The following is a 12,066-nucleotide window of genomic DNA, read 5'->3' as shown; positions in this document are numbered from 1 at the left end:
ACAAATGGCTCAAAAACTCCTGGGTCAAACAACACTAACACAGATCCGTCTTTGTATTAATTCCGAACGATATCGCTGAACTGGGCGATTTTTGCAATGTGATTGTTTTAATGTTGATGTCAGTTTGAAGATTTAGACAAATGGAGAAGTTTATACACATTGACCTGATTGTAAAATAAACTCTGTTTGAAAATAGGAACTCTGTCTTCTGTGATATTTGCAATGTTTTAAGACTTGAAGGTTATAGTGCATTTATTATTCAGTGTTAAGTGTTTAAGTACAATTTTCTCAAGGGAATACCTGTTCAGGTTTGTGTCCACTGGCCTACTTTCCCAGTGGAAGAACCATATTTTCTGGAGTATAAGTCATGTTGGGGGTTTTTGTTGTTTGTTGTTTAAACTAGTTTGGAAGGTCCTGTGATGTATATACTGAAAAAGACACACTTGTTATGAATAATAATAATGACTATTTATTTAGGACTTTCCCTTGAATAAAACCACTAAACAAAATAAACTATAATAATGAAAGAATAAATGCCAAAAAATAAGATCAGTGCACAAAAATCCCAAATTAAAGACCTGATAATACAGAAAGACATCCTCTAGTGTGATTTATATTCTGGAAAATATGCTCATTTTTCTTCTGTCAAACAAATACTCACTCTTTCTTTGTTTCCAAACTGAAGTTTGTAATGTTAAATGTTCAGTCTGAGACTGGCTTTGAAACTGTCTTAAAATCCAGTTAGGAAAGTGGGGACCCTCGGCAACAGCTTGAAGGGAGCAAGCCTTTCCCCAAGTTAAATGCATGTTATTTACAAGTATAGCATTTTTATTGGCTCTAAACCTGTAGTAAGATTTCAAGCTGTCAAAGCACCAGAGTGTTTTGAACAAAGAGCAGTGGAAGGAAGGCTACTACTATTTACAGATTAGCAGAGCATGGTAACTTTTATCTGATTACCCAGAGACCCTGGCTCTGAATCAGGTCACCCTGCACTCATCATTTTTTTTTTTTTTTTTTAAATCTATGATCACACGATCGCTGCCACGATGCCTAATAGTCACAGACAATACGTGACAGGCTTGTTTGCTTGAAATATCCAAATGAGGAAAAAAATGTTTTAGTTGTCATGTTTATATGGCTGTGGATATTTGCACGGCGGCCGTGTCCATAACTCTCATTTGGCTATTCGCACGCAAGACTGGTGGCAAAACTTGGAACTACTTATATAAACAAACATACTGTATTCAACATTTCTTATCTCCTTTAATATTTTTTGATTTTGATGATTTTTTTTTTTTAAATGGCCGTGCCCATAACTCTCATTTCAGTATTTGCACGACAAGACTCTGGTGGCAAAAGGCCGACCCTATTCGAACGGCGGCTGCATCCATAACTCTCATTTAATGCAGTACAGTATGTTTGTTTATACAAGTAGTTCCAAGTTTTACCACCAGAGTCTTGCCGTGCGAATAGCCAAATGAGAGTTATGGACATGGCGGCCGTGCGAATAGCCACTTCCTGTTTATATAGCTATTTGAGATTGATAGTCAAGTATATACTTCTTGTCTAATGTAAGCTGAAATAGGCTCCAAGTCGCCAGTGGCCCTCAACAGGATAGTTAGTTATGAGAAATGGCATGTGAATGTAAATGTAACAGGAAAGCTTTGGTTAGTTTATAAAGAAACAAAAACAAATTCTATTCCAAAATTATAAAATGACCCAACCATATGAAATAACACACCCGTAATAATACTATGTCACTGGAAACATGTATATCTTGCCACAACAAAATACACAAACTACACACCTCCAGTAAACATCGATTACTGTATGTAACCTCACCCTCATGTATAATGATAGCAGTAATAAGCTTTATATCCTGTTTTATAACTCAATTCATTCATAAAAATATAGTTCCAAAGCTTTAAAAGCTATTAAAACAACCCGTAGAAAATTTTGAATGTGAAGCGGTGCTTTAATCACATTGAAACAAAGCTAGCATTCAGTGAGTAGGCTATGATGGCTAACTAGCTACTACCACTATTAGCTAACAAATGGTTACAAGGAGGGAGAACGTATTTCTACTGTAGTATAAGTGACCAGATGTTTATTGAGGTCTTTTTAGAATAGTTGTTTATAAATGCAACTAGCTAACAGCATCCAGCAGCCCCTGCGGTTAGCTTTGTCTCCATTTTGGGGAAAATAAAAATCTCAGATTTGTGAATCATGAACTTTTACCGAACACAAGATGATTACAAACGCAGCAGAATGTGTACAATGACAATCAATAAATATTGAGTCATAGATCAGGTTTAACATTGTGATCCATTTTCAGTAATGCAATTGATAACTCGCGTTTCTTCCATGATACACAGTTCACTAAACACAAAACGTGACTATTTCCCCAAAGCACTTTGCCTTATGTACTCTGATCGGCCAGTATGTGGAAAATGAACTGGTTGAAAATGACAGATGAGTAAATATTGATCTGTATCCATATCACTTTAACCTGGCACACCGCTCTCCTTTTTCTGCGGGTGGCAAAGCAGACTAAAGTATAAAACCTAAATCCTAAAGCTGTCTTTTTCCACCGGGGAAACAACAGGAGAAGCAATACAAAGTATTTTAAGGTAAGAATATTGTCATTTTTCTGCAGAATTGGAGTATATTTTCATTTTTCTGCAGAATTGTAGTGTTTTTTTTAATACATGAGTCTGACATTGGATTACATAGGAGAATATGAGATAGATATGAGAGTAAAAGCAAAAACGAGATTTAGTGATCCAAAAACATCCTTGAGCTTTCTGGTTTTGTTGTTTTTTGTTTGCTTATTGTCATTTCTGTTTGATTTTTCTGGATCGTTTCTTTCTGTTATTCTCCTGGCTTCTATTCTTACATCACATATGTTTCTTCTTTGCCTGACCTTTCTTGACTCACTTTCTATTTCTCTCACTGTTTCCTTCTCAGTAGGATGGCGTGGCATATGCGCCGTCGCTCCAGGACAATCTGTCTATTCTTGGCCTTCGTCGCCATTTTCCTCCACCTCCTCCTGGCCTTATTATCTCTCTGCATTTACCACCAACCTTGTGACCCCCCGTTGCCAACCAGGATGCACATCCTGGGGGCTTTGGCGCATGCTAACAACAACTTCATGGAGTTTACCGGTTCAGCTGTGCCACCATCGAACACCACCCAAAGAGGTTCTTCCAATATGGTCACCAAAGATCACATAGAACCGCTTCCTGGTGGAGATTTAACAGTGAAAGAGTTCAAAAATGGATCAATCAATATCACCACCAGTGGCGCCAACAGAGTCGTAACCCTGGAGTCTGCGTTGGCTAAACTGAGGGCTCTTTTTGAGCATCCTCTTTATAATTTGTCTAGATAACAAGTCCCTGAAGGTGATTGGCTGCTGAAAGTGAAACCAAGGATGAAGGCCAGTGAGGAGAACTCCCAAATGTGGTTAGTATGTCATATTTGTGTTGAAATCATCCCAATTTTACTCATTTCTTTCTTCTTTCTGAAAACATACCCATGTGAGACAGGATGTTTCCCATGTGTATCTGCTGCAATCACCCCTTTTTAGTCAGGTTTGGTATTTCTCAGTGTCTCCGGGAACCATCACCTTAACATGGTGGAGAGATTTGTGTGTCCCTATGAACCTAAGAGCTGTGTTGTCTGGAGCCTTCGTGCTCCTGGTAGGGTCTCCCATGGCAAATTGGCCCCAGACGAGGGGCCATACTAAGAATGGTTCACAATGACGCCATGAAAAAACGAGGAAGAGGAAATGCGGCCCGGCACGGAGGAAGCCCAGGACCCCCATCTGGAGCCAAGCCTGGATGGAGGAGCCAAGGCTGGATGGAGGGCCCATCAGCGAGTGCCCGGTGGCTGGGCTTGCCACCAAATACATACAGATAATAAATGCACTTTATTTGCAAACACACAGCTTGAACTTGTAAAGATCAACATTTGTCACTAATTGCTGTGATGCCCAAATTACATATGTCCCACTAACAGTAAAAACTGGCCAAATTTTATATAATGTAGCCATTATAGAAATTAGAAACAATGGCATCAATAACCAAAATTGACCTTTTCTGTCTAGCTTGTATCCTAAGTACTCTTCATATAAGAAGGAACAAAAAAGGTGTTACTGCAAATCTGTTGGAACAGAACAGGCTCATCATCTGTGTGGTGATGAACATAACTAATTAGGATTATCATGTCAGTGTATGTAAATGTTTGGTGTTATCAAGTCATTTTACATATACAGTGAGGTAAATAAGTATTTGATCCACTGTTGATTTTGCAAGTTTTCCCTACAAAGAATAGATAGGTCTAATTTTTATCATAGCTACAGTTCAACTCTCAGACAGAATCTAAAAAAAAGGAAAACCTCAGAAAATCGCATTGTGTAATTTTTAAATAATTAATTTGCATTTTATTGTATGAAATAAGTATTTGATCCACTGTTGATTTTACAAGTTTTCCCTACAAAGAATGGAGAGGTCTAATTTTTATCTTAGGTACAGTTCAACTTTCAGACAGAATCTAAAAATATTAAAAAAAAAAAAAAAAATCAGAAAATCACATTGTATAATTTTTAAATAATTAATTTGCATTTTATTGCATGAAATAAGTATTTGATACAATAGAAAAACAGACCTTAATATTTGGTACAGAAACCTTTGCAGTTACAGAGGTCAGACGTTTCCTGTAGTTTTTCACCAGGTTTGCACACACTACAGCAGGGATTTTGCTCCTCTCCTCCATACAGATCTCCATATCTTTCAGGTTTGGAGTTTCGGCTCCCTCCAAAGATTTTCTCTGGAGTTCAGGTCTGCAGACTGGCTAGGCCACTCCAGGACCTTGAAATGCTTCTTATGGAGCCCCTCCTTAGTTGCCCTGGCTGTGTTTGGGGTCACTGTCATGCTGCTAGTCCATTTCTGAACTCAGTTTTAACTAATCCTCAGATTTTTATAACAAGGTGTAAAATCAAAGAATAAAAACATATCATTTCCAGGATGTGAACTGTGTCAGGTGGAAACTAGCAGTGACACCTGCACTGGGCTTTGGTTTGATCGGTGTAGAAGATAGAGCCCTAAAGGTCATTGAGACTTCCCAGACTAGCAAATGAAGTAACAGTTTTCAGATCCATGTTCTGGACTTGACTTCCTCCTGGTCCTTCCTTCTGTTTCCAGGGTGAGTTCTATCCAGGACAGTGAGGAGGAGGTCCAGTGGAACCGCAGCAGTAATGAGCACCCGCCCTGGCGACGCTTCTACCTGGGTATCTCACGCTGGCAGCTCTACCCCCATCATGACCCCAACATGGAACCTCTGATTCACCAGCTCTCAACAGATCGCATTGTCAGTGCAGGTCTGTGTGTGTGTGTGTGTGTGTGTGTGCTCCTTTAATGGTGACGTGTTTGCTGACAGGGTTGTGCATCTCTGGTGTGTTTAGCTGCTATGGTAACGTTCTCCACACTGTTTTTCAGTGCAGAAGCCGGGGGGGACACAATTGAAGCTGGTGATGTCATTTCCTAACGAGGGACAAGCTTTGTTCAAACCCATGAAGTGAGTCACATGGAAATCAACATACAGCTCATGTGGCACAGAAATAATATACTCAGTATGCCGTCTGCCTCCCTTTATTCTGTTCTTATCATTATTTTACCCCAATCTGATTTGAGTCCTTTAATATTAATGAACTGGTCATAAAGGTCTGATATTTTGTCACTTTTAAAGTATTTATTTTCCATATTCACTGTGTTTTTTTTCACTGGTGTTTGTCTGTGAGCAGGATAACTGTGGAATGATCTCCCTGCATCAATAAAACAGATTCTGTGGAGACTTTCAAGTCCAGATCTTAAGACGCACTTATTTTCCCTTTCCTATGGCTAGCATACTGTCATAGTATGTTACTATGCTTTTTACTCTTTTAATTTTAATTTGTTTTGTGAATTGTTCTGTAATTTATGTCTGTAGCATGGCCCAAGCAGAGGGTCACCCTTTTGAGTCTGGTCTGCTTGAGGTTTCTTCCTCAGAGGGAGTTTTTCCTTACCACTGTTGCTCTGGGGGTTGGTAAGGTTAGACCTTACTTGTGTGAAGCGCCTTGAGGCAACTCTGTTGTGATTTGGCGCTATATAAATGAAAATAAATTGAAATTGAAATAACTCAAAAAGTAATGAACAGATTTCAATAAAATTTGGTGAGCAAATGGGTGATTCCTATAATATATATATTCTGGAACTGAGATCCAGCAGAGTGTTTGACACATAGCAATATTTTACTCAAAAAGCTGGGACAGGATTTTGATGAAATTTGACAAGCAGACCAATACTGTCCCAGCAAATGAGAGATTTTATTTTGAATTTGATCTGGAACGTATGTGACCCTGACAGAGGTGTGCGATCTCTGAGGACCTTGATATGAAATTACAGCAGAATAAGACAAAATAACATTGAAAATGAAGCCCGTAATGCCCACCGGACTTTACAGGAGGCATACTTTCATAATTTGTACCATATTTGGAAATACAGTACTAATTAGTACTGTATTTGGAGATACTGTTTAGTGGAGCCACGCCCACTGTGGGTGTAACAGGTGTTCATACTGTTAGCTATCTTTAAGAAGATATGATCAATAATTTCCAGCCCATCATAAAATGGATATGATTATTAAACGTACATTTCCTTGATAACTAACCCGCTTCACAACAGCTTTAGCTAACTAGCTTACATGCACACCCGACGAATGGGTAAACCAATGAAGTAAGGCTTTCCCTCCATCTAAATACTTAACTGTAGCACGTACTAGAAATAAACTAGGACTTAGTAGGGCTGTAATTTGGATGTACGCTGCAGCACACATGCATACCCACATGTGACGCGAACGTTCCTATTTTGTCTCGACACACTTTTAAAAACAGCTCCTGATGTATATCTTTTAAATTCCACGGCCCATCAGATGGTGCAGACATTCTTATTTATGTCCGATACGTTCTTTGAATTTTCTTGAAAAGGTCTTCTTTGATTAACCAGCTCTAGCTGCATGGGATAGCTTATCTTAGGCTGATTGCGCACTCCATTGGGGCAATCCCTCGGTGGCAAGGGAGATAGTCTCTTGGTTGATTCCCAGACAGGATGGTGGACGGCATAGAAAATCTACAGTCAGGATCGATCTTGAGATGCTTGTGCATGTGTTTGTTTAACGTGGGAATGTCATTGCACGCCAACAAACACATGGTCCTTGATAAATCCATAGCCTGGTCTGATGGCTACCATGGCTACCATAGAGATCACTGGGCTCACAAGGTCCCCACCATATTTCACCCCAACAGGCAATCCCCTACTCAAGCCATTACCCAGGTGTCACAACATGGGCGAGGGGTTGAATTTTGACACACTGTTGCACACTATGGGGGCAGTAGATCATCCAGGAATCTATTGCCTACTATTAAATGCATACTGAGTATTCGGACACCCCAGGGATTGTGCATAAAGTATTTTGCCTACTATACAGTATGCTCATATGAGTATTCAAATGTGTCGTATGACTCCCCTGCAGGCAGACAAGAGATGATGAAACCAACTACAACCTGTACTATTTCTCTGACTTTGAGAGGCACAATGCAGAAATTGCAGCCTTTCACCTGGACAGGTACGTTATCCAGGAAACGGTGCACTCTGGTGGATGGGATGACATATTATATAACATTCATTTAACCAACACAAACACAAATAATATCTGTGTACGCGAATGTTGGGGCAACCTCAAAGAAGACCATTAATGCAAAGCCGGTCAGCTGAGCAGATATGAGGACAAGTGTTTATCAGATGATAAGGATCACATGACAAGTGCGCGCTGGTGGTCATTTTGAATGTAGCTACTCCAGCTGGCTGCCTGAAAAGCTTGTACTCGCATTGTGATATTTCCTTCCCATCTTCTGTCTTGCTCCTTTTTCCTTTCCTATTCTTAATTTGCATTTCTCCGTGTCTTCATTTGATATTCTCTTTCCAAGTGTTGCGTGTCTCTCTGCAGGATTCTGGGTTACAGGAGAATCCCTCCTGTGGTTGGGAGGCTGGTGGATGTTGTCAAGGAGATTAAAGACATTACTACCGACCGCAAACTAGCCCGAACCTTCTTTACGTCCCCCGGTACCCCTCGCACACTCCTCAGTTACTCATTAGGAATGATGGGTTTTATTTATGAGTCCATCTTGTCAATGGTCTGATCCTTAAAATGGCCTCATGCATGAAGTCATCTGATTATTAATGTGACTGAACGTGTTGCTTTTCTGTTTCTTTTCTTCGTCTCTGCTCTCTATGCACTTCTGCCTCCCCCATAGTGGGAAATGTGTGTTTCTATGGCAAGTGTTCATACTACTGCTCCACAGAACACGGTGTGTGTGGTCGTCCCAGGGACCTGGAGGCGTCCTTGGCTGTCATGTTGCCAGATCTTTCCTTGGCAGTCCGCAGGAGCTGGAGATCCCCATGGAGGCGCTCCTACAGCCGCAGCAAGCTGGCACTGTAGGTACAGAGTGGAGCTGACAATAATCATTAAACTTATTGTTGATTACACTTATTCATGATTAAAAAAAAAATCCATTTTGAACTTTTGTAAAACAGTGTTGCAGACTAGTCTGTCCATGAAAATTCAGTAAGGTATATCTTATATATTATATTCCAATTCTAAGGTGGAACTATGCCAGTATACAAAGGTATATCTAAATATCTAAAAAGGAAGAGTAAAATAGGAGAGTAGAAAAGAGTAGAGTAGAGCCACTTAGGTGCCTGGTCTTGAGAACCAGGGATGGAAGGTGTAGAATGGTGTAGAAGAGTTTGAAACCACTTAAAATGTAATAATTTCAAATTTAAACCAATTTAGAACAACTTTAAAAAAGCACTATTTGCTGCTTTAAACTGTTTAAACAGAATAATGAATAATGTTTGCCAAAATTGTGTAAAATAAAGCCGAAAAGTTGCAAATCCCCATTGTCACACTGCAGTCATAGCAAGTTGGAGCACAGTCCTGGTAGGTGACTTTGATGTACTGTGCCATTGGACTGGCTACTTACAGCAGTTGTATGAGGCCAATTCTCATGTTGGACGTCTCCTGTGGCATGAATCTTGCAACTGATGTTCCAATCACCTATGTACTACAGAATCTTAGTGAGATTGCAAAGGCGGGGAACACAGTTGAGGGTGGGCAAAGCTGCACGGGTCTGTGGTGTCAGAGCTGAACTTCTACTGGCGTTGTAAGCATCCATTTATGAGGCAAATGTCATCATAGACTGGAAGAAAGGAGTTGCTGTCCCTCTTTGAAAAGGGAAGGCTCATCTCCTGGACTGCAACAGCTACAGAGGTATTACTTTGTTTTTTGTGCAGGGCAACATTCTTGCAAGGGTAATTTTCACCAGGATTCAGTGCCAACTACTTGCTGCTCAGTTACGAGAGCAGTCTGTTTTAAAGGCCAAGATGTCAACCACTGACAGCACCCTATAGCTCTGCGAGTCCTCAGTGAAGCCCGCTCCAAGCACCAGCATCAGCAACTGTGTGGATTTATTTGAAGTGTTTGATTTGGTTGATTGGCCTACTGTTTAGAACATCGAAAGTATCCATGGGATCCCCAATAAATTACTGGACATCATAGCCACCCAGGAACTATGAGTGCTGTGCATTGTGGAGGCAGGGTCTCTGACATCCACCCGGTGCATACTAACAATTGTCAGGATGTGTTCTGACCTTCATGTTCAGTGGCTGGATGGATTTGGGTACCTTTGTCAGTGTGGAGAAGTTCAATGAACTTGACATTGCGGATAAAAAATGTGATGTGATCTTTGTCGATGCCTTGAATGCTTCACGTGAGAAGGTGAATGAGGAGTTGGCGTTTCTGAGTTTCCTATTGCCCTGCATCAAGAATAAGAACCAGGCTTTCACTGCATCTCAAAGCAGAAGATTTGTCCTTCCCAGAACAGGTAAATGGTTGTTTATTCAGCTCTGGATCACAAAGGTTCTCCAGAGACTCTATATCACAATCAATTCTAAACAATCAAATCACTCATGCCTTTATATTTTGTTTACATATCTGGAAATGTACCAATTTACTAACGTCTGGCTTCAGGTGTGTATCATCATAAAATTTAATCAGGGTATAGAGGACCAGACACTCATTACTGCAGATTCAGCTGGTGTTTTTCTGTTCACGTATCACCTCTAGTGCTCTTTGTCTGTCAAAGACAAAAACATACCCTTCTGTTTCAGGTGGGAGACGGACCCAAACTACTGCTCAACTGTGAAAAAGACATCACCGTACAACAAAGGCACAAGACTGGTCGACTTCATGGACATGGTCATACTGGACTTCCTGATGAGTGCGTTCCTGTTGTGTGGTATTTGTATGAAAGTCAGATTTCAAACACTGAAAGAAGTAGCGTCTAATTTTTTTTAGCCTAGGGCCTAAAATGAAACATCAACCTTTTTGCAGTTATTTATCACAAGCTTTTGGTTTGGGAGCGGTTCCACCAAAAAATATAAATGGTTTCATTAGAATAATTACTGAATAAAGATCCAGATCCTGCCTTTGATCTTTGATCTCTGATCAGAAATCATGGTCAGTGGGTGGATCACAACATTTCATTCTGATTGCAGAATCAATCAGCAGTCATGGTGATCGGATCAAAGGAATCAGGACTGTGATTATACAGTAGATCAATGATGTTAAGCAAGATCATGAAGACTTGGGATCAAAATTTCATCAATTTGTCCTTTGTTTTGAGTCCTGTCCCTCCACCAAATTTAATGAAATATTCTGCTGGCAAACAATTAGACAAACGCAACAAAAAACATGACAGCCTTCTTGGAGGTAATAAATAAAGAATTTGTAAAATAACAATATGATACACTTATTATTAACAAGAAGGGAAAGAGATGGAAAACATTAATGAAATATATTTTGTTGTTAAAACTGTTAACAATTATATAAAATGAAGATTAGAAAACATGCGACCAAATGCACGTATGTATAAACAAGTATTTTGTAGTGACTACTACATTAAATTTAAGGCTTTATTTAACCAGGTTAGTCCCATTGAGATTGAGATCTCTTTTGCAAAGTTTCCAATTCACCTAACCTGTATGTCTTTAAATGTGGGAGGAAACCAGAGCACCGGGAGGAAACCTACGCAAAGACGGGGAGAACATGCAAACTCCACACAAAAAGGCCATATCTTATATGTGGCACTTTACTGGCAAGAACCTTTCGTATAAATACACTATAATAATGATGGAATGTAGGATTTGCTTGCAGAATTTGAGACTGAAGACAGAATATTATGAAATAGAAACTTATGAAATAGAAGGACTTTTATGTATGTATGTATCTATCTATCTGTCTATCTATCTATGTACGTATGTTACAACTTTATTCCAAAATGGATTAAAGTCATCTTTTTCCTCAAAATTCTACACACAACACCCCATAATGACAATGTGGGAAAAAGTTTTTATGAATTTTTTTTTCAAATGTTTTAAAAATAAAAAAACTAAGCAATCACATGTACATAAGTATTCACAGCCTTTGCCATGAAGCTCAAAATTGAACTCAGGTGCATCCTGTTTCCACTGATCATCCTTGAGATTTTTCTATGGCTTAATTGGAGTCCACCTGATAAATTCAGTTGATTGGACATGATTTGGAAAGACACACACCTGTCGACATATAAGGTCCCACAGTTGACAGTGCATGTCAGAGCACAAACCAAGCATGAAGTCAAAGGAAGCGTCTGTAGACCCCTGAGACAGGATTATCTTGAGGCACAAATCTGGGGAAGGGTACAGAAACATTTCTGCTGCTTTGAAGGTCCCAATGAGCACAGTGGCCTCCATCATCCATGAATGGAAGAAGTTCGGATTCACAAGGCCTCTTCCTTGAGATGGCCGCCTGTCTAAATGGTGGTGGAAGCATCACGCTCTGAAGATGTTTTTCAGCAGCAGAACACGGAGACTAATCAGGATTGAAGGAAAGATGAATGCAGCAATGTACAGAGACATCCTGGATGAAAACCTG

General features: G+C 39.8%; 1 pseudogene; it reads left to right on the top strand.

Moving 5' to 3' along the window:
- The first annotated feature begins 2,968 nt into the window (after positions 1-2,968).
- The window catches only part of LOC117525785, a 52,661-nt pseudogene continuing 43,563 nt past the window's right edge, over positions 2,969-12,066 (top strand).

Source organism: Thalassophryne amazonica, chromosome 15, assembly GCF_902500255.1.
Source record: "Thalassophryne amazonica chromosome 15, fThaAma1.1, whole genome shotgun sequence".
NCBI lineage: Eukaryota > Metazoa > Chordata > Actinopteri > Batrachoidiformes > Batrachoididae > Thalassophryne > Thalassophryne amazonica.
Note: the sequence above shows the minus strand (reverse complement) of the source record. Positions and strands in the feature narration are given on the sequence as shown.